General features: G+C 35.5%; 1 long non-coding RNA gene across 1 annotated transcript in view; it reads left to right on the forward strand.

The window, feature by feature from the left end:
* The window catches only part of LOC143233309 (uncharacterized), a 43132-nt gene extending 21402 nt beyond the window's left edge, over positions 1-21730 (forward strand). Inside the window, exons 2-3 of the long non-coding RNA XR_013018093.1 lie at positions 184-231; positions 21574-21730. This is a non-coding gene — a long non-coding RNA (uncharacterized LOC143233309). The remainder of the gene's footprint in view (positions 1-183; positions 232-21573) is intronic.
* Positions 21731-23374: the final 1644 nt, after the last annotated feature.

A 23374-nucleotide genomic window follows, 5' to 3' on the forward strand; every position in this document is an offset into this window, starting at 1 on the left:
CTCTATGTTTACTTTATTGTCTACATGTTTACCTTATTGTCTCTATGTTTACTTTATTGTCTACATGTTTACCTTATTGTCTCTATGTTTACCTTATTGTCTACATGTTTCTTTACGTTATTTCTCTCCTGGTTTCAGCTTTGTATGATTTTTATTTTTTTTCCTCTTTTTATTTATTAACAGACCGAAGAACGACCTGCTACCTTCTGTCTCTCACTGTAGTCTTCAATGGTAAGAGTCCAGTTTAACTCATGGTTTACGTACTTTCATTTTTAGTGGGATATCTATTCGTTTGAATAACTTTTTTATATAAATGTTATTTAAACATTCGTGTACGCATACTTCTTGCAGTTATACAGGGGGTGGAAAAATGATCCCCCTCTGAAAAAGTTTTTAGAACGTACTCGACGAGATCTGTTGAAATATAATACCAAATCCTAATTTTAACACTAATGGCTTTCGTAAATCCCTGAACTTTTCATGATTTTAAGTTATATTTTCTTGTAAAAACTGTTGTACACTTGCTGTAATTTCTTAGATATTCTTATTAGAATCAGCCTGTAAAATAACCAAACACGTTTCTCTGCGATAATCGAACGTAAAAATGAAACTGAAAATAATACAAACCAGTTTCACAAGTTAATCTTTAGTAGACCTTACGTTGGTTATCAGTACTGCTTGACATTAACATGGCATGCCTTCAGTGGGTTTGTGAAGGTTTGAGAGATTGACTGCCATCTTTCTTTGAGTAAACCAAAAAGTTTATCTTACGTTATTCGGTTTAACTCAACCCATAAATTTTCAATCGGATTGATATCAGATGATTGACCTGGCCATTTCATAAGATGAATTTTCTTATTTCTAAGATCTCTTTTAACGACTCCGCAACAGCAAAAAAAACTGTTTTGATCATTTTGCTAACTGGAATATAAAGATTTGAGAAACTACACCTGGTGTACAACAGTTTTTTATGAGAAAGTATAACTAAAACCAGTGTTAAAATTAGGATTTGGTATAATATTTGAACAGATCTCGTCTAGTGTGTTCTAAAAACATATAGTTTTATACATTGTTTTGTTATCAAATAAAAGATATAACAAATTAACAACAATTTTCAGGGGGCCCACTTTTTTTCAATCTCCTCTATGTCTATAAACATTATTATATATGTTACACTTCTCATAAACATTATTATATATGTTACACTTCTCATAAACATTATTATATATGTTACACTTTTCATAAACATTATTATATATGTTACACTTCTCATAAACATTATTATATATGTTACACTTTTCATAAACATTATTATATATGTTACACTTCTCATAAACATTATTATATATGTTACACTTCTCATAAACATTATTATATATGTTACACTTCTCATAAACATTATTATATATGTTACACTTCTCATAAACATTATTATATATGTTACACTTCTCATAAACATTATTATATATGTTACACTTTCCATAAACACTATTATATATGTTACACTTCTCATAAACATCATTATATATGTTACACTTCTCATAAACATTATTATACATGTTACACTTCTCATAAACATTATTATATATGTTACACTTCTCATAAACAAGATTTTAGGACACAAATCCCACTGATTTCCACCACAGTTAATCATATGTACATTTTGTTTTACTCTTTCTCTACATATATATTGAGTGAATTTTCCACCACAGTTAATCATGTGTACATTTTGTTTTACTCTTTCTCTAAATATATATTGAGTGAATTTTCTACCACAGTTAATCATATGTGCATTTTGTTTTACTCTTTCTCTACATATATATTGAGTGAGTTTTCCACCACAGTTAATCATATGTACATTTTGTTTTACACTTTCTCTACATATATATTGAGTGAATTTTCCACCACAGTTAATCATATGTACATTTTGTTTTGCTCTTTCTCTACATATATATTGAGTGAATTTTCCACCACAGTTAATCATATGTACATTTTGTTTTACTCTTTCTCTAAATATATATAACTAAATCATTTATGAGGAAACATTTACACGTCATGAAATTAATACTCGTAAATATTATGAACTCCAAATAGCTACAGTTTTATAAGTTTGAGATGTAATATTTCACATGACAAGCAGTAAGTATTCATTATACGTAATGTATGTAACTTAATAAAGTGAAGACTTTTTCGTGGATAAGTAACACAATAAATTGTGAGCTCGTCTGAGATAAATTATAATACGTAAAGTATGTATTATTAATTATTATTTTCTTGAATTAACTTTTATTATTCAGACGAATTGACTAATCATTAAGCCCGATTTCTTCATTTCGGAGATTTGTGCTTGAAGTGAACAAATGCCATTGAGAAACTACTGAATTATTAGTTACAATAACAACTTGTAAGTGTTTTTTTTTTTTTTTTAATTTCAAGCACAGCTACACGAGGGATATCTGCGCTAGCTGTCCCTAAGACTAGAGGGAAGGCAGCTAGTCATCACCATCCACCGCCAACTCTTGATCTACTCTTTTAACAACGAATAGTGGTATTAGCCGTAACTTTATAACGCCCCCACGGCTAAAAGGGCAAGCACATTTGGTGCGACGGAGATTCGAACCCGCGACCCTCGGATTACGAGTCGTGCCTTAACCACCTGGCCATGCCGAACCCTCAACGAAACTGATACAATCATTTTGTAAGCATCTTCAGCGTGTACGAGCTGTAACAAATTTACTCGAATTAAAAAAAAAAACCTTAAATGTTTTCTCTTCAACAAGTTATCTGTTTTAATGATATAAGTTTGAAAATATTAAAAGAAATCTGACTAAATATTTGTTTATCTGAGAACCAAAATCAGAAGTTTGAAAAACAATTGTTTGAGGAATGAGCTATCAAAAGCACCAAAAATGCTCGCCCTCCTAGCCGTGGGGACGTTATAATGTGACGGTCAATTCCACCATTCGTTGGTTTTTGAAAGAGTAGTTCAAGAGTTGGCGGTAGTTGGTGATAACTCCTTGTAGTCTACCACTGCTAAATTAAGGACGGCTAGCGCAGATAGTCTTCGAGTAGATTTGCGCAAAATTAAAAACAAAGAATGATGTTAATACAGAGTGCCTACTTCAACTAATATGTCAAGTACTGATCGAAATAACACGAGAAATTGTTAATTACGTAAAATGTACATCTGAAACTAAGGCAGCAAATAGTGGACGATTAACTGTTATAACTTACAATACTTTTGGTAGCATTTTGTGTGCGACTGACTGTGACTCCTATTAATCCACGAACAACCGTATATATAAATAATTTAAAAAAGCATTACCGTCCCGGTATGGCCAGGTGGTTAAGGCACTTGACTTGCGCGAAATTCAAAAACAAAAATATTAACATCTAATAGGTGGGGCATTATTACTGAAAACTTTGGGGTTAGGCGACTATCATATTTTTAACAATGTAACTTAGTACTTCTTACAGATTAGCCGAATTGCAAGAGATAAAGTAGTGATATCTTGCTTTAAAACAATTATTATCTTGACGACTAGAACTACATAAAATCCATGGAAACCTTCATATCTTCAGCCAGCTAGCAGTATCAATATAAACTACAACGTTTTTTTAATGTTTTGGTAAAAAATATCATTATTTATCTTTTATCTCTTTTCCTTAGGTGATACTTCACATAAACCTTAAGGTAGTATATTTTAAAGGAAAAAATACAGGAATTGCGCGTGTGAAGGTAACCTTGAATAAAAAAAACAAACGAACTAACTAAAAAAAAAGCTCCTAAGAAGTTTCTGTTTCGAATTAAACGTGAACTTCTCTGTTCGTAATGTTTTAGTATTGAGCAAATAATTGGTTATCATCGGTTTTTGCTTTAAATTTCGCGCAAAGCTACACAAGGGCTATCTGCGCCAGCCGTCCCTATTTAGTAGTGTAAGCCTAGAGAGAAGGCAGCTAGTCATCACCACCCACCGCCAACTTTTGGACTCCTTTTTTACCAACAAATAGTGGGATTGACCGTCAATTATAACGCCCTCACAGCTAAAAGGGTGAGCATGTTTGGTGCGACGGGTATTTGAACCCACTGCCCTCAGATTACGAATTGAACGATTTACTCACGTGGTCATGCCGGGCCATAACTTGTAAGTGAAAGTGAAGAACATGTAAATCAATATGTCATTCTACATTTGCTATATTGAGTGTCGACGAAGCCTTTTGGTCAATACCAGAGCTATTTAAACTGTCTGACATACGAATGTCATTTTACTATTTTTAAATACAACATATTTTACACTTCCAGCTTTTCTTACTACGTTATAATAAGTTTAGTTATCAGAAAATATAACGTCAGCAAAAGAACAACAAAAATCACTATCTTCGACATGAAAAAAAGCTTAATAAATTTTGTACCAAAGAGTTATCATTACAAAGACGAAGATTAGTCTGAAATGCGCCCTCTAGTGAATCACCATAAATAATTAATGGTGGAGCTTTGCGCTTAAATAAAATAATCTGTACGACATTTTATTTTACTTGGAAGTTAGAAACAACTAGCTAAATATAATTTAGGTTAAAAGTAACACAAATGAGACTTAGCATATAATTTTCCTTGAAAATAAAAAAGTTTCAAAATCAAAATAATGACTTAAAAATGCACCTATGTACATATAACTAAATAAACGTTACTAGACCTTAAGAACTTCATTTGTTAAATATTTAGGTCGGCACCCGAGAAACAGTTATAATAGTGGTAAGTAACGTTTTAGCCCACGAAGACGTACCTGTATTTTAAAGAACAAATTCAATAGAGGTCCCGGCATAGCCATGTGGTTAAGGCACTCAACTCGTAATGTGAGGGTCGCGGGTTCGAATCCCCGTCACACGAAACATACTTGCCCTTTCAGCCGTAAGGGCGTTATAATGTGACGGTCAATCCCACTATTCGTTGGTAAAAGAGTAGCCCAAGAGTTGGCGGTGAGTGGTGATGACTAACTGCCTTCCATCTAGTATTACACTGCTAAATTAGGGACGGCTAGCGCAGATAGCCCTCGTGTAGCTTTGCGCGAAATTCAAGAAACAAACAACTTCGTAATTATATGCAACTGTAGAGATAAAGGTAGTTCTAGTTCACATGATTTCTCACTGCGATGAACAAAATGGGACACAGATGAATTATAATGAAGATATAACACAATATTCTTCCATTTTCACAAACCTACAAAATAATTAACTTGTAAGTGACTCTTAACGAAGCTATTTCGCAGATATATGTAACAGTTCTTCAGATAAAATGTCTAGGAAACTTAATATAAATGTGAAACCAAGGCAATCATTAAGAAACTTTGTATCTATTTGGTTATTCTTTCTCGTTTTAGTTATCGCTTATCAAATACTAGAATGTTAGGAGGAAAGTTTGTTATATTATGAAGCGGAAAGATACTGCTTGCAGGTATATAATTACAATATAAGACAAACTAGGAAATTGTTATTACACTAAACAGTCATTGAAACCGATCGTATATTTCATTATTATACAATATACATATATGCACATCTGCTCCATTTTACATTTCTCAACTTTACGATCTTAAGTATTGTGTTAATTAAGCACAACAAAACTGATAAATTTTGTTGCTCTTTAGGTTCATAATCTTCAGATGGCTGAACAAATTTTGGTATCTGTAGTTTCAGACGTTGGGGAAAATTAAACATAAACAGTGTTTCCACGTGGGATAAACACGTGAAGTTTATGTTCGTGGTTTTACGTAAACCACGTGTTCACAGTCGTACATATTGTCTTGTCATATCGTATTTAGTTTGGATGAATTATGGGTTATGTATAAACTGTGGAACGTATACTAATCACAAGGCAGCCAGATCTGATGGTGTCAGCCAAACAGTTGTTTCTGGATTATATAATCTCTGAAATGACAATAACACAGATATTTTTAATCCAGTATTCTGAAACACGTGTTCATTATATGCTCAGGAAAGGTAGACAAAAAATCCAACAGAATTCTGTTTAGTGTGTCATATAAGATTATGACGAAAAGGTGTAGTTTCAATGTTCAATATTATAGTTGAAGAAAATCGCATAAATAAAATAATGATTTAAAAGAATGTTAGAAAAAGTAAGTTTATATTAAGAAACCATTAAATATTACAGGAAAACAAAGTAAATATTTTAGACAAATAAAAACTTTGTTAGCAACAACAGAATAAGAATATATGACAGATCAAAATATTGTTATATTAAGAAACCATTACACATTACATCTGCTCGGTATGGCCAGGTGGTTAAGGCACTTGACTCGTAAGCAGAGGGTCGCGGGTTTGAATCCTGTCCCACCAAACGTGCTCGCCCTTTTAGCCGTGGGGGCATCATAATGTGATGGTCAATCACAAGAGTTGGCGGTTCGTAGTGGTGACGAGCTGCTTTCTCTAGCCTTACACTGCTAAATTAGGGATGGCTAGCGCAGATAGCCCTCGTGGTAAGAACTAGTAAGAAAAACAACACTTAAAACTAAAACCCCTTTAAAACGTAAAAATGACCCAAACTTAGATAGAAGTTAAAAATACCCATGACCCTTACATTTAAAACGTCATTAAGTTGAACAGTATCACTATAGCCAAACTTAGATAGAATTTAAAAATACCAATGATCCTTAAACATTTAAAACGTCATATACGTTGACCAGTATCACTATATAAAATAACCCTATCCAGGGGTTAACCTGTATAAAACATGTATGAAATGGTGTCGTTGTGCAGAGTCATAACAACGACACGACTGGAAAATGTGCGCTATTGTGACTTGAGTGTCCACATGTTGATGCATCAATTCCAGATAAAATAAAACGACGTGTTAAGACAACGGGACCAATGTGTAGCCTAGTTAAGACAACTTCCTCCTTCTGATCCTTATGGAAGCAAGACGGTTAAAGAGCAATGAAAAGTTTTATCGTGAAAAGCTTTTTATCATGTTGCTCACTCCAAGAAACCGAACCCTGAATACAGGACCGTAGCCCATGTATGGACGTGATAGTACCAGAGAAGATGGACTTAGCTGTGATGACAGCGAGCTCGTTCCCGCGAATACTAACGTGACCTGGTATCCAGGAAAATGTGGATAGAAATGGATGATGAAGCGAAATGGTTTTGAATATCGACGACAACATGGAGACAACTAGCGTAAAGCGATTCCAGGTTCAGTAGAGAGCAAAGCTACTTGGAATAAATAGTACGGTTCTCGTGCTGCTTAGCTTCTATATGATTTAGGACAAGAAAAGTGTCGTACAATTCGGCAACGACCATAGAAACTGTAGAGGAAATTCTGTGTGCAACCGCCGAACCACAACAAACCATGGCAGAGCCCATAGTCATCTGATTTCGAACCATCGGTATAAATGGAAATGGAAGAATGGTTCGAAAGACATCCGGAAAATAGAAAACTGTACTCTAATCGAGATAATCCGCCATCCTTAGACGATTTAATGAAATATAACAGGTGGGGATGGTAATAAGCCATGGTGGGATAGCTGAACAGTGAAGACAGCAACATAATCTATAAGAAATACCCAATTCAGCTAGCTGCACTTGGATATGATGACTAAAAGGAACAATGGCACACCATCTATTCGGATAAAGCATGACCCATTGAGGAAGGAAAGAACACTTCCAGGTGTGATGTTGTGGAAAGGATCGAAGTTTTGATGTTTACAGTAAAGACAGTTGCAAGTGACAAAGGTATAGAGGAGGTCCATGAGACTCAGTGAATACACTCTGGACTACAGAACCAAAGCTCCAGATGGTAAACGAGGTCCAACGTTTTCAAAATCGAGAACCTGATGGAGCCATAGACCAAAGACATATAGTCCAGTTTCGATCAAGTAAGGGCATAATAGATCTTTAAGACAAAACATTAATTCGCTTCACATGAGGTGGAAGAGAGAACATGGAGGATTACAGTGTCTTTTTACACTTGACGCATATCTGCTTGATGTGTGGAGTGAAAACTTACAGTCAAATATAAGCCCCAAGAGCTTTGTCTCAGGGACCACAGGTAGGACAACTTTACCAAGATAGAGCTCGGGATTGGGATGAATACCGCGTTAGTGGCAAAAGTGCATGCAAACGGTTTTAGAGAGAGAAGGTAGAATCATTTGCTGTGGTCCACTTCAATAAATGATTGAGGGTAGTTTGTAGCTGCTACTCAATATCTCTCATGTTCGACCACTGACATGAGATGTTAAAGTCGTCAACATAGAGCCCATTTGCAACAGTTAGAGGGAGTTGTTTAGTGATGGCAGTACTCTTTGTACTAAAAAGTGTGATACTCAAGACAAAGCTCTGAATAACTCCAAATTCCTATGAGAAAGAACGGGAAAGTGTTGAAACCACACGAGCTTGGAATCACCAGTCCATTAAAAAATATGAAGAGCAATATTGAAAGGGGCGGAAGTATACTGCCCACTGACCTTCCAAATCTTGTCCCTTATGACTTTGGAAGTGGTGATTGAAGAGATGCTATTGAGAATGTAATACAAGATTCCTTCTGGCTTTTACGTCCTACCTGCCGAGCACGTGCATAGGCTCATTGAAAAGCGATGTGGTTTGAAAATGTAGGATACCTATGAAATATATACAAGGGCCATTTTTGAGTCTTCTGTGCCATGTGGCAGGCAGGATTCCACCACGAACGAGGATACCGTGAAAAACATGTCGAAGTTTTAAGAATACACTGAACAGTTGCCTGGATAATACAGTCAGTCACTGCTTCTACAAAATGATCACTGTCCCGTGGGTCAGCGTCAACCACCCAAGAGAAATGACAGAAAAGTTAAGGGGAAGCAGATAGAAATATCAATAGCAGTAAAAGACTGACTAGGTGAATAAAAATATGTACCAGAACTGAAGTGAGAATGGTTGTGGTCTGAGAGCGTACGCTGTACAAAACGACCCTTCCCATTAAGGTCAGCACCACTCCAGAGGGAATTATGTTCATTAAAATTCTCCAGGATTAAAAAGGAGAGAGCAACTGTTCTATGAGAGTATCAAGGTCTGATAGATCATAGGTCTCTCTAGCTGTCTTCTAGTTATGGTACGACCCAAGGAAACACGGATGGCCATAAGGTCTCTCTAGCTGTCTTCTAGTTATGGTACGACCTAAGGAAACACGGACGGCCATAAGGTCTCTCTAGCTGTCTAAGAAACACGGACGGCTATGACCTCCAAGATTACATTGAGAGAAAAATAGGGCAGGCACATGCTGAGCAACCAGCAATGAAGCCCCTCCATATACTCTTCCATCACACAACCTGTCATTTCTGTACAAATAAAACTGCTGAAAGGTGACTGCTTCACCAGGTTTCAGAAACGTTTCCTGTAAGGATAGACACAAAGGATGACAAGAATCAAACAAATCCTTAAAGTCATCGATATTCGAATGAAAACCTCGACGGTTCTACTGTATCAAAGTGGTCATTTTTACTTAGACGGAGGAGAAATGGGTGGAGAGCTCTTCCGTTTTCGACCACGTATTTTCTCTCTATTAGAAGGAGGTTGATGGACCTCCAAGGATCTTGCCCTGGGTCTAGTGAGAAAATCTTTGTTGGTGGAGGACTAATTCAGCGAGTGAGAACGTAAACGAATATTCGTTCTGCATCTCGGATCCGGAGAAGAAGATGGACCCGAGGAAATGCCAGAACATGGGGCCACTGGAAGGAGTGGTAGGAACAGAGATGGGAAAAGACATTGACTCGTCAACTTTTCTAATCATGGAAGCAAAAAGACTTCAAATGCTTTGCAAACAACTCTGTTTAAGACATGGAAAGACATAGTCTGTCTGTACTCCCACTGTAGCAGTGGAATGCGCAGCATACTCCGAGATGGAGTGAAGGACAATAAATTCCGAGCCTCTGGGTATGGAATATTGTTCACAGACTTTATGCATTGAAACTGCTTCTCCTTCACTCACTTAGAGTAAGATCGAAAGTAGAAACTTGTGAACTACTGCAGTTAAAACAGTGTGGTTTCAGATTCACCCATAAGCATCGTGATCTTTGCCACCACAAAGAGCACGTTTTGAAAACCACGACATGATGTCTTTGAGTGACTGAATCGCTTACATTGGAAACATTGGAGATGGTTGGGAATATATGACCTATCTTACTGTTTAAGTATCCTGTAATGATAGTGGCTGAGACAATGAAAATATCAAAATTACGACATTTGTAGGTAGCATTATTTCGTCTTTTCGAGTAAAGATACGGTGCACAACAGAAATGCCTAAGTTGGAGAAACCAACGAGAAGTTCCAGCTTGGAACTTCTTTAAATCTCTCTCAACTGTAACTCCATTGGAAGAATTCAAATGGCGAGTAACCTTAACAGGTATATCTCTCATGGCGTTTAACTCTAAGAAGAGTTTGGTGTACTGTGTTGAAGATGTTTCCACCAAAGTGTTTCCTGAGCGCACTTTTCTTGCTGACTTGGGGGAGCGAGCAAGCCCCTCTAATCCCTTTTGAATAATAAAGAGAGACATCTGCCTAAGGATTTCTCAGATAGCGAATGCAAAATGAGAAATCTAGGTGCAGAATCTGACTGTGATAGTGACTGTTGAACAGAGTTGTCCATTCGTAGCCGTTTACCAATTATCTTTTTTTATTTATTTGTTCGTTCATAGATGAGGGTATTAATAATAAATAGAATACTTTACATTGCCCACTGTCCTTACGCATCACGGAGTCCTAAGAGATAAAGCACTGCAACGCTAAACAAGATCATTGCAGCAACGCCACGGTTTTGTAAGCACTATACCCAAACACTACCACCATACACAACGTCCACAACATTCGTTAAGAACGTCCGATGCTGGTATTCAGTTGACCTTAGTCTAAGAGGACCAGTCGATTGACCTTGAGGGGTCAAACAAGGCCACTCGTCTATAGGAATTTAAGGCTGAAGTGAATTGTTAGGTTTCGACCCCTCAACCACCAGGATCTTTCCCTCCACTTCAAGATCGCCACGCATAGAAAACACGTGGGTTGATGTTTAGATCCCAAAGGAGGTAAACTGAAAGTATAGAACCTTCTCTGGGGGTCCTCTCACCACTTACAGGAATCCACTTTGAGGGGTCTTTTTATCAAGTAGGTAAAAATCGCATAAATAAAATAATGACTTGAAATAATATTAGAAAAAATAATTTTATATTAAAAAAAATCATTAAATATTACAGCAACAACAGGATAAGAATATATGGCAAAGTACAACATTTTTTTTACATTAATAAACCATTAAAAATTGCAGCAATAAAAATAAGAATATAAGAGAAATCAAAGTATTGTTGTATTAAGAAGCCCTTAAACATTACAGCAACAAAAAAAACAAGAATATAAGAGAAATAAAAGTATTGTTGTATCAAGAAACCCTTAAACATTACAACAACAACAAAGTAAGAACATAAAAGAAATAAAAGTGTTGTTGTATTAAGAAACCCTTAAACATTACAACAAAAAAAAATAAGAATATAAGAGAAATCAAAGTATTGTTGTATTAACAAGCCCCTAAACATTATAGCAAAAATAAGAATATAAGAGAAATCAAAGTATTGTTGTATTAAGAAGCCCTTAAACATTACAACAACAACAAATAAGAATATAAGAGAAATCAAAGTATTGTTGTATTAACAAGCCCTTAAACATTAGTATTGTTGTAACCGTTAAACAACAACAAAATATAAGAATATAAGAGAAATCAAAGTATTGTTGTATTAACAAGCCCCTAAAAAACATTATAGCAACAAAATATAAGAATATAAGAAAAATCAAAGTAATTAAGAATAGCAAAAAATAAGAATATAAGAAAATCAAAGTATTGTTGTATTAAGAAACCGTTAAACATTACAGCAACAAAATATAAGAATATAAGAGAAATCGAAGTATTGTTGTATTAAGAAGCCCCTAAACATTATAGCAAAAATAAGAATATAAGATAAATCAAAGTATTGTTGTATTAAGAAACCATTAAACATTACAGTAACTGTATAAGTACAACATGAGAATAATTACAAGAAAGCTAAGCATGTCGTGTTAGTTTCTGGATGGTTATTTATGATAAAATGTATTAGTGCTTTAGCATCTCAGGGAAGGGTGTTGTCTGTTTGTGCTTTGGACTCGTATTTGAAATTATGCATGCTTGAAGCTTCTGGAAGTTAATTACATCTTTTACAGTGACTTGAATAGTGGTTTATCCAGAAGGCTAACAGTCTGAGTTTAACAGATATTGAAGTACCGGTTTACTCAAAGAATCTAGTGGTCTCAGTTTAACAAATAGTAAAGTACCGCTTTACTCAGAAGGTCTAATGGTCCTTAAATCTATTAATGTCACAAAAATTACCAACCAAGAAAAATTTTTAAGATTACTAACATTTTCAAGCATTACAACTACACGAGTAATTCAGGGTTGTTCAGCTTAATCAATTAGTGTTACGACTCAAGAAAAGCATCAACTAATAACAGTTGAAATCTCAGCTGAGCAACGTCTCCTATGTGTTATTCAGGAAAGGGATATACTTAACTATCAGTAAATGAATTACACGTGTAAAATAGGTTTGAAACAAAACGACAACTAGTAAATAATAAGGAAAACCGTTCTACATAAGAGTCGATTGTTAAAGAATAAGCGAATGGTTTCTCATTTTGATAACCAAAACACAGCAGTTAAGTGGCGTACATTTGTTTTTTACCAAACGATGTTGTGATAACGGTATCGATCGTAAAATTCTGAGAATTTTTCCCCCAGTGGGTTTAAGATATATTTTATTTTGTGAAAGACTTCAAATTCTAGTTATCCGCTAAAATATCACGCTTTATTTAAATACAAGCTGTGGAAAGAAACAATCAACACCTGAACATATTTCAATTCCTCGTTAGTAACTTTCATGCGAAACCACATGGTAATCTTAAATTATCAATTTCCAGCCTACAAAAGACAACTTGTTTCTAGTATGTTGAACTTCTCTCTAGCAAAGCCGTGATTTCTTGGATAGAAAAAATCTTTTAACAAAAATAACATGAGAAGACAAACTACAGAACATGGGGCGTAGATACAAATTATACAACAGCGGTGTATTTTTGAAAATAAAAATCCATTATTCGTGAGATGTTACGATTTATCTCTATTTTTCCAGTTAACCAGCCCGCTCCTTTATTTTTCCTTATCTGATAACTGCATTTTCTTCCAGACGTTAAGTATAGTTTAACTCCTTACTTAAGGCAGGTAGTAGATTGTAAATCTATGTGTTTAAACAGAAACCATTTAAACGCTGGTTTAAATAGTAAAACATTATAAACAAAATCAATGTTAATGAATTAATTACCGCTAATTTTTAGTGAATGTTTTGCCTAAGATCTGATAATGTTTTAAAAGAGAAATATTTTGTTTTGAAAAGACATTGGAGCAAACAAAATCACGTGTAATTTATAGACCTTAAACCTAATTCTAATAGGTTTCGTTATTATTAATATTGCAAATTATTACATATTTGTTGAAGCAAGTTACATTAATTTATAAGAACGTCCTTTATCTCTCGTTAAATACAGGTTTATTTTTTAATAAGCAAGTGCAGAATGGGTTAACTGTGCTCAGCCTACTGTGGATATCGATACCTGGTTTTTAGCGTTATGAGTCCTGATAATTAACACTAAGACAGAGAGGGGCATTACGAATGAGTCTGATATTCTAATGAGTGGTTCAGTGGACAGAAATATCTTCCTCAGTCAGGATAGATAACTTACTATAAACTGAAGAGAACGAAATAATGTTTATTTATTTCACGCCATTAGGTGCGATTCGAACCATGATTGTAACATTGGCTGTTTAAGATATCTCACGTAATACCATACTATTAAACTTTGTTGTGAAAGTAAACTAGCCAAAATGCTTCTTAGGCTAAAAAACAAATAATTTCTTTATTCCTGACGAAAAGTGTATACTCTTTTTATTTCATCAAAGTCTGTGGGTGACTTCAAGATGCATTTAGGTGACAAACAACGTGTAATGATTTGTTTATTTGTGCAGCTATTTATCATTAACCCCTGTCAAGTCTTGGGCTACTCTTTTATCAACAAATAGGATTGTATGGCCAGACAGTTAAGGCATTCGACTCGTAATCCGAGGGTCGCGGGTTCGAATCTCCGTCACACCAAAACATGCTCGCCATTTCAGCCTTGGGGCGTTATATCGTGATAGTCAATTCCGCTATTCGTTGGTAAAAGAATAGCTCAAGAGTTGGCGGTGGGTGGTGATGACTAGCTGCCTTCCCTCTAGTCTTACACTGCAAAATTAGGGACGGCTAGCGCAGATAGCACTCGTGTAGCTTTGTGCGAAATTCAAAATCAAACAAACAAACCAACGAATAGTGGGATTGTATGACACAATGGTCTACGGTTCCGGATGAACGAACTGGGACTACCGCGTGGAATTATTATTCGCTGGTTATCTTACTTTTTGGAAAAATGAAAATGCAAAGTAAATGTAGAGGGAACATTTTCTGAGTACTTTACTCCACAAGCTGGCGTCCCTCAAGGAGGGTCGTTCGCCCTATACTCTTCATCATGTATGTGAACAATTTGCAATTGAAGAATCCTAATCATGGAATCTCCTCACAGTTTGCTGATGATGTGACAGTCTGCCACAACACCAACAATAGCAGCCACAAACATACAACCACAACTAAATACAATAAGCGTATATTGTCAATATAAATACAGCAAAAACACAACTTGTCGTCTTTACAAAATTGACAAAATACAAAAAAAACTACAGCGTGAAATATATATGAATGGAACACAACATTAGACTGCCACATCGGCAAAATTTCTTGGTCTGACCAATGACTCAAAATTAACATGGATTAACTGTGTAAACGTAATTAAAAATAAAGTCTGGCGAAGAACCAACTATGCTAGGAGTTTAACTGACAAGAACAGTAGAGCGTCAATAGACAACATACTAAAAATTTACAAAACATACATTCGACCGGTAATCGACTATGTAGCTCTAGCATAGAAAACTGTAAGTGACAAAACAATTAAAACCAAACTACAAACAATACAAAACACACTCCTCACAACAGTATGTAGAGTTCCAAGAACTATATCATCTAAATTTATACATAAATATTCAAACATACCAACCATACCAGATAGACTCTTACATAGTACAATAACTTATTTTGATAAACATTGGATGAAAAATGAATTATTATGCGAACTAAACAGGTAACTCATACATTTGAAGATAGTCCTAAACACCTCTCCCCGATCAACATATATTTTAAACAAAGAAATAAATAAATGAAAAAAATATTTATAGAGAGAGAGATAGAAAGAGGAAAAAAAAAGATCACCATCAAACCAGACTTCCTACTGATAGGGCAAAACAGATGTAAATGTATACCAATATATGGACATTGCACTGAAAAGGGTCGCAGCAGTTCAGCCCATTCTGACCCTAAAGTAGTAACTAACACTGCTTGACTATACAAGTAAAGGAAGAGGTCAAAGAGCACCTGACCTTCCAGGATATATATATGATGCCCAAAACCCGAAAGAGAGAGAATAGTGGGATTGACCGTAACTTTATAATGCCCCTTATAACTGAAAGAATAAGGATGTTTGATGTGAAGAGAATTCGAACCCGGGACTCTTAGATGGGAAGAAGAGCGTTCTAACCATCTGGCTATGTCGGTTTGTATTTTAACACATTCATAATTGCCTTGGACATTTCAACAGTGAGGGTTCCTTGCTTATAAGTTACACTAATACTTAAATTGTAGTTTGATACAACCTTCTAAAATTTCAATCGAACTTTATTTCAGGTTATCTCTTTCATCTCTTTGCACTGGCAGCATATTAAGGTAGCTATGTTATTTTATGAATTAATGTTAGCACTGATATACACTGCTGGCCAAAATCTTAAAGCCAATGAATACAAAGAAAAAAAATATGCGTTTTATGTTGTCAGACTCAACCATTCATTTGAGTAGAGCTTCGAAATATGAAAATAAGAAAAGGGAAAAAAAACAAAAAAACTTTTGTAGCATTTAATGGGGAAAATGTGAACACTATGAAATTAGCCTTAATAATAGCTGGTCAAAAGTTTAAGACCATACTGAAACGAAGCGTTAATTGGTAAACACGTAAAGAAATATAGTCATTTCCGTTTAAGCATTAGCGTTGTCAACATCTCCCACTGATATTATCTGTGTTACATTGGGTTAAAAAACATGGCAAAGGCTAAAAAGTTGACAGAGTTTGAACGTGGCAGAATTGTCGAGCTGCAAAAACAAGGTCTCTCTCAACGTGCCATCGCTGGTGAGATTGGGTGTAGTAAAACTGATGTTGCAAATTTCTTAAAAGACTCTGAGGGATACGGAAGGAGAATTTCAAGTGGTTGGCCCAAGAAAATTTCGCCGGCGTTGAGCAGGAGGATTCGACATGTTCGGCAAGACACCAGCCGATCGTCGAACCAGATTAAGGCCGTTACGAACCCAGAATGGAGCTCAAGAACGATAAGACAGCAACTACGAGAGAAAGGCCTTAAAAATCGTAAACGTCTTCAAAGACCATGCCTCCTTTCACACCACGAAACAGCACGGTTAAACTTTGCTGAGAAGCACCAAACATGGGACGTAGAAAAGTGGAAGAAAGTTTTATTCTTTGATGAGAAAAAATTTAACCTGAATGGTCCAAATGGCTTTCATCATCCTTGCCACGATAAGGATATCCCACCGAAGACATTTTCTACACGACACAGTGGAGGAGGTTCCATCATGATCTGGGGTGCTTTCTCCTTCCATGAAACAATGGAGCTTCAGGTTATACAGGGGCGTCAAACAGCAGCTGGCTACATTGGCATGTTGGAGAGAGTATCCTTATTGACTGAAGGCCCTTGCTTGTGTGGAAATAACTGGATCTTTCAGCAGGACAACGCTGTAATCCACAATGCTCGCACGACAAAGGACTTTCTCATGGCAAATAACGTGATTCTTTTGGACCATCCAGCGTATTCGCTCGAACAGAACGCCATTGAAAATGTTTGTAGGTGGATGCAAGGGAAGTATATAGAAATGGACGTCAATTCCAAACAGTGCATGATCTTTGTGAAGCCATCTTTACCACATGGAATAAAATTCCAGCCAGCCTTCTGCAAATGCTTATATCGACCATGCCAAAGCGAATGTTTGCAGTTAGTCGCAATGACGGCCGTGCAACTCACTACTGAGACCTCTTGTTGGGCATTTCCTTCCCTGGTTAAGATTTCTTTTTGGTATGGTCTTAAACTTTTGACCAGTTAGTATTTGGGCTAATTTCATAGTGTTCACATTTTCCCTATTAAATGCTAAAATGTTTTTTATTTTTATTTTCCCTTTTCTTATTTCTATCTTTCGAAGCTCTACTCAAATAAGTGGTTGAGTCTAACAACGCAAAATGCATATTTTTTCTTTATGTTCACTGCCCTTAAGAATTTAGCCAGTAGTGTATGTGTGTAACTTGCTTCTACCAAGAATTATTGACAGCACTCGGTCCTAAAACCATTTATAGCTAGAAAAATATATATGTAAAAACGGCTCGTTTGGGTTGAGAAAATTTTTTACGTAGAGGAGCGAACAACGTTTCGACCTTCCTCGGTCATCGTCAGGTTCACAAAGAAAGAAAAAGGTAACTAACCGGAAGCTGGCCACATGTTTGAAAGGGGTTGTGTAACTGAGTGTCGAAATGTAGAGGGCGGTGTTAGATGTTTGAATATATAATTTTATATTATTTATTATATTATTTTTAATATAGTATAAAGGTATTTCTTTGTATTGGTTCATTTTGGGCTTGCGTTTGTTTATGTTTGTTTCTTTATTTAGTATTTAGTTGTGTTTATTTGACTTGCAGTGTCCGAAAACGTGTGAAGGTGACTTTTTGTGTTCTTTGAATCTGGTTTCCATTTTTCTACTTGTTTCTCTAATATAGAAATCGTGGCAGTTATCACATTGTATTTTATAAATAATGTTGGTGTGGTGTTTGTCAATGTAGGTTTTACATAGTATAGACCTCAGTTTTGTGCCTGGTTTTGAATACATTTGGTATTAACTGGAATGTCATATTTTGTAACTAGTTTTTCCAAATGTTTGTTATTCTTCTGTTGATGTCGGGAATATATGGTATGCAGCAGTATATGGTTTCGTGATTTTTTAAATCGTGGGGTATATTTACTTTTGTCAGTTGATTTTGCGTTTTGTCTAGGTGTTTGCGTATAATGTTTTCTACGGTTTGTGGAGAAAACTTATTGATGTTGATGAAGTATTGTTTTATTTTGTCTAATTCATCGTTAATTTTATCTGACGAACATAGTTTTATGACTGTGTTTATTTGGTTTCTTAGTATGTTGAGTTTTTGTTTTGTTTCATGTGCTGAGTCCCAAGGAATGTATAGTCCAGTATGGGTGATTTTTCGGTGGATTCCTGTTTTAAATTGTGTATCGGTTCTTGTAATTTTGAGGTTAAGAAATGATATTTGATTGCTTTCTTCCTGTTCACATGTGAAGTTAATGTTGGGATGTATAGAGTTAATGTTATTGAAAAAATTAAGTGTGTGTTATGTAGATGTGAATCCCGCAACTATGTCATTTACATAACTGTCCCAGTAAAGAGGTGGATGTAATGCTGTGTTAACTGCTTGTGTTTCAACTTGTGTTATAAAAACATTGGCTAGACCTGGAGATACTGGGTTGCCCATACTTAGGTCATTTGTTGGTATATAGTTGTTGCTGTTGAACATGAAGTTTGTCTTCATCGTGGTGAATTCTATGAGGGTTGCTAATTGGTTGCTGGGAATGTCTATAGTTGGGTTAGGGTCTTGGATATAGAGTTCTAAGGCTATCTTGCAGGCTTCAGTGGTTGGAACTTCTGTAAAGAGGGATATAACATCGAAACTGGCCATTAAGGCTTTATGATTAAGTTGATTTAGATTAGACTTGAAATTAAAAGAGTCTTTGATGAATGAGCTGGCTGATGTTACATATTTGGAGAATGCCCATGCTATGTATTTACCAAGATTGTAATTAAACGATTCATATGTGGACATTATTGATCGTAATGAACAATCTGGTTTATGAGGTTTGGGGATACCGTATATTTCTGGTGTGCGTGAGTCGGTTTTCCGTAGGTAGGAATAAAGTGTTTGTGAAATTGTGTTGGCTTTTTTCATTTTTAGTAGTAATTTGTTCAGTTGTGTTTCGTGTGTCTTTGTTAGATTTATGTGTATTGGTTTAAATTTGTTAGTGTCTGATAGGATGTTCTTCATTTTTTGGATGTATTCATTCGTGTTCATTATGACTATAGCGTTTCCTTTATCTGCTTTTAGAATTTTTATGTTTTTGTCTTGTTTTAGGTTTTTAATGAAATTAATGTCTCCCTTTGTAAGGTTGTTTTTTAGTTTTCTGTTTTGTGAAATTATGTTGATGGTTTAGTGAGAAAATTCTTTGAAAAATCGTTTAAGATGTTGTTTTTAGGTGTTTCTGGAAAATATAAATTTTTAATTTTACCTGGGAAGTTTGACTGTTGAATGTCAATAAAATTGTCTAAGTTTTCTTCTTTCTGTTGGTTGTTTTTGGTTGTTTTCTTGTTTTTGTTTTCTGTGGAAAGTATCACAAGTCTTCTGGTTAGATCGTCTAAACATGTTTTGATTTCTATGGTTGGAATGTACCTAGGTGCTATTGCGAAGTTGAGTCCTTTGTTAAGTAGATGTATCTCGTCTGTGTTTAATTGTCGGTCGGATCTGTTAATTATGAGGTTAGTCAACGGTTTGTCGTGGTGTCTTTTCTGTTGTTTGAATCTTAGTTTTCTAGTTTTCGTTGTGGCAGATATTTTGTCTCTTATTCCTAGTGTTGATTTGGTTTATGTTTCGTTGTATAAGTCCGTAAATCTCTGGTTTGATGCAGCATGCCTGTTGATGGTGTAGGTTTATTTTCTGTTTTGTAAGTCATGTAGTTCTTTATATTTCGTGTTCAACATGGCTTTAAGTTGTTTTTCTGTAAATTTTGAATAATGTTTTCTCGACATCACTGATTTATGGCTCAATTTTCTAGCGAATAAGAGCATAATTTTCTCAAGACTTTGCCACCCAGTTAATTCAAAGGGTTCTGTAACATTTTCTACACAAAATATCTATTACCACTGTCTCCGCAGAACCATATACTTAATTTATAGTAATGAAGGTGTACCTTGTCGTTTATCAAGATAACCACGTCTCAACTGGCTTTTCTGCTGAATGTGTTTTCCATAAAATAATCTGTATACTTCAGTATGCATTATGTCGCTATATTTATTACTTTTATTATTGAATTTTGTTCTATTTTAAAGAGATATTTCCATGTTTTTTTAGGCCTCATACAGAGTGTAAATGGAGTTATATGTTAATTGTGAACATTCTTTTTATTTGCGTGTTCCGAACTGAGTTCTACATTTTTATTTCTGGAACATCTAGTTTCTTGGCTGTATCAGCACGTGCAATTCCCACTTAGAAGCTTACCAGGTTTCAGAGATCTTATTTAAGTATTTTTGTTTGTTTGTCTTATCGTTGACTAATGACGTTATTAATGTGTTTTGAAGCTTCTTAAATATTTACAAAAGAAAAAAGAAACCAAGAGTTTAGTATCCAACATTCAACTCTCCTAATATTTGATGCCCTTTAAAAAAACTTAATGTATCTACTGATACATTTACTTGAACCATCAAGCGTAAAAACATTTTCACTAATGTTATTAAGTTTTTATATTAGAGCTATGATCTAGTTAGCAACAGAATTATTGTGCATTACTGGTAAAACCAGTGAGGCACGCGTTCATATGTGTGCCATGTTCCATTAGCTACAGCATAATAAATACCAAGAAGAGACATTCAACGCGTAGATTCTATAATCTCTAAGTAAATACAAACCAGCACCAAGAACAAATATTCCAAGTAGAGGTTCTATAATACCTAAATAAATACACACCAGTGCCAAGAACAGACACTCAACGCGTAGATTCTGTAATCCCTAAATAAATACAAACTAGCATAAGGAAGAAACATTCAACACAGAAATTCTATAATTTCTAAATAAATACAAACTAGTACAAGGAACAAATATTCAACAGTGGATTCTATAATCTCTAAATAAATAAAAACTAGAATAAAGAACAAACCTCGATGGATATATCCCCAATGTCCTTCGATTTCAAGAGAAGATTGGTGTGTCATGGTGTAGGTATTTCCACTAAAATTAATCTTTTCCTTACTGATTTGAAGGAGCCAATAAGTCCCTATAATCCTTTTTGAATAAAAACAGGAGACATCTGCCCAAAGGATTTCTCAGATAATGTATGCAGAATAGGAAATCGAGGTACGGAATCCGAATGTGATGGTGATGTACAACAGAGTCATTCATGAATGGTCGTTTTCGAATTATATATGTTTTGTCAGATTTATTATTATTACTGTCATGGGTTGAGGTACTCATAATGAATATATTCAATTCCAGTGCCTTTTGACCCCACCCACCATGGAGCCCTACGAGTGGACGCAATAAAATGTCAAACAAAGAAAGTGCAGCAGCGCTATGGTTGCCTGAACACTACACCCAAGCACCATCATCAGACACAATACCAACAACACCTGTTGAGAACTTCCAGCACTGGTACTCAGTTAACTCTAGCCCAAGAGGACCAACCAATTAACCCTAGGGGTCCAACCACTTGAGAAATCCAAGGCGTGTTGAGGTGGGCCCCTCAACCTCCATTATTGTCTCCTCCCCTTCACGGATCGCAACGCACAGCAAACACAGAGCTTGATGTTCAGATCCCGAGGAGGAAAACTGAAAGAACAGAACCATCTCTGTGAGATCCCGTCACTACGTAAAGGGATCCACCTCGAGGAGGGATATAGAAGGGTGACATTCTAAAGCGACGTAGATTTTTTATAAATAGATCTTTGTCATAGAAGTAGTTTCGAAATTTGAATGAATTTAAACACCTTTCATAACATACCACATGATGACTACCGAATGAATACAAACATTTTTTATAAGGTATCACATTATGATTGCCGAATAAATTTAAACACATTTCATAAGTTCCACATGATGACCGCCAACTGGCTCTTGTTCACTACCGTTCGATAAGCGCAAATGACTGAAAAGCTGGTTTGGTGGCTATAGGTGGTTAATATAAAATCCGAAAGATGTTTATATTCAGTGTTTTAGATCTATTTATCTTGAATTTCTTGGGTATCTTCAGTCTGGTTCCTTCACCGCTTGGTACAGTGTTTTAGTCAGGTTTCTTCATCGCTTGGTACAGTTTTTTAGTCAGATTTCTTCATCGCTTGGTACAGTTTTTAAGTCAGGTTTCTATAACGCTTGGTACAGTTTTTAGTCAGGTTTCTTCATCGCTTGGTACAGTTTTTTAGTCAGGTTTCTTCATCGCTTGGTACAGTTTTTAGTCAGATTTCTTCATCGCTTGGTACAGTTTTTAAGTCAGGTTTCTATATCACTTGGTACAGTTTTTTAGTCAGGTTTCTTCATCGCTTGGTACAGTTTTTTAGTCAGGTTTCTTCATCGCTTGGTACAGTTTTTAGTCAGGTTTCTATATCGCTTGGTACAGTTTTTTAGTCTGGTTCCTTCACCGCTTGGTACAGTTTTTTTAGTCAGGTTTCTTCATCGCTTGGTACAGGTTTTTAGTCAGATTTCTTCATCGCTTGGTACAGTTTTTTAGTCAGGTTTCTATATCGCTTGGTACAGTTTTTTAGTCTGGTTCCTTCACCGCTTGGTACAGTTTTTTTAATCAGGTTTCTTCATCGCTTGGTACAGTTTTTTTAGTCAGGTTTCTTCATCGCTTGGTACAGTTTTTAGTCAGGTTTCTTCATCGCTAGGTACAGTTTTTTAGTCAGGTTTATTCATCGCTTGGTACACTTTTTTAGTCAAGTTTCTTCATCGCTAGGTACAGTTTTTAGTCAAGTTTCTTCATCGCTTGGTACAGTTTCTTAGTCAGGTTTCTTCATCGCTTGGTAAATTTTTAGTCAGGTTTCTATATCGCTTGGTACAGTTTTTTAGTATGGTTCCTTCACCGCTTGGTACAGTTTTTTTAGTCAGGTTTCTTCATCGCTTGGTACAGTTTTTAGTCAGGTTTCTTCATCGCTTGGTACAGTTTTTTAGTCAGATTTCTTCATTGCTTGGTACAGTTTTTTAGTCAGGTTTCTATATCGCTTGGTACAGTTTTTAAGTCTGGTTCCTTCACCGCTTGGTACAGTTTTTTAATCAGGTTTCTTCATCGCTTGGTACAGTTTTT

This window comes from Tachypleus tridentatus, chromosome 12 (genome assembly GCF_004210375.1).
Source record: "Tachypleus tridentatus isolate NWPU-2018 chromosome 12, ASM421037v1, whole genome shotgun sequence".
In the NCBI taxonomy this organism is placed as follows: domain Eukaryota; kingdom Metazoa; phylum Arthropoda; class Merostomata; order Xiphosura; family Limulidae; genus Tachypleus; species Tachypleus tridentatus.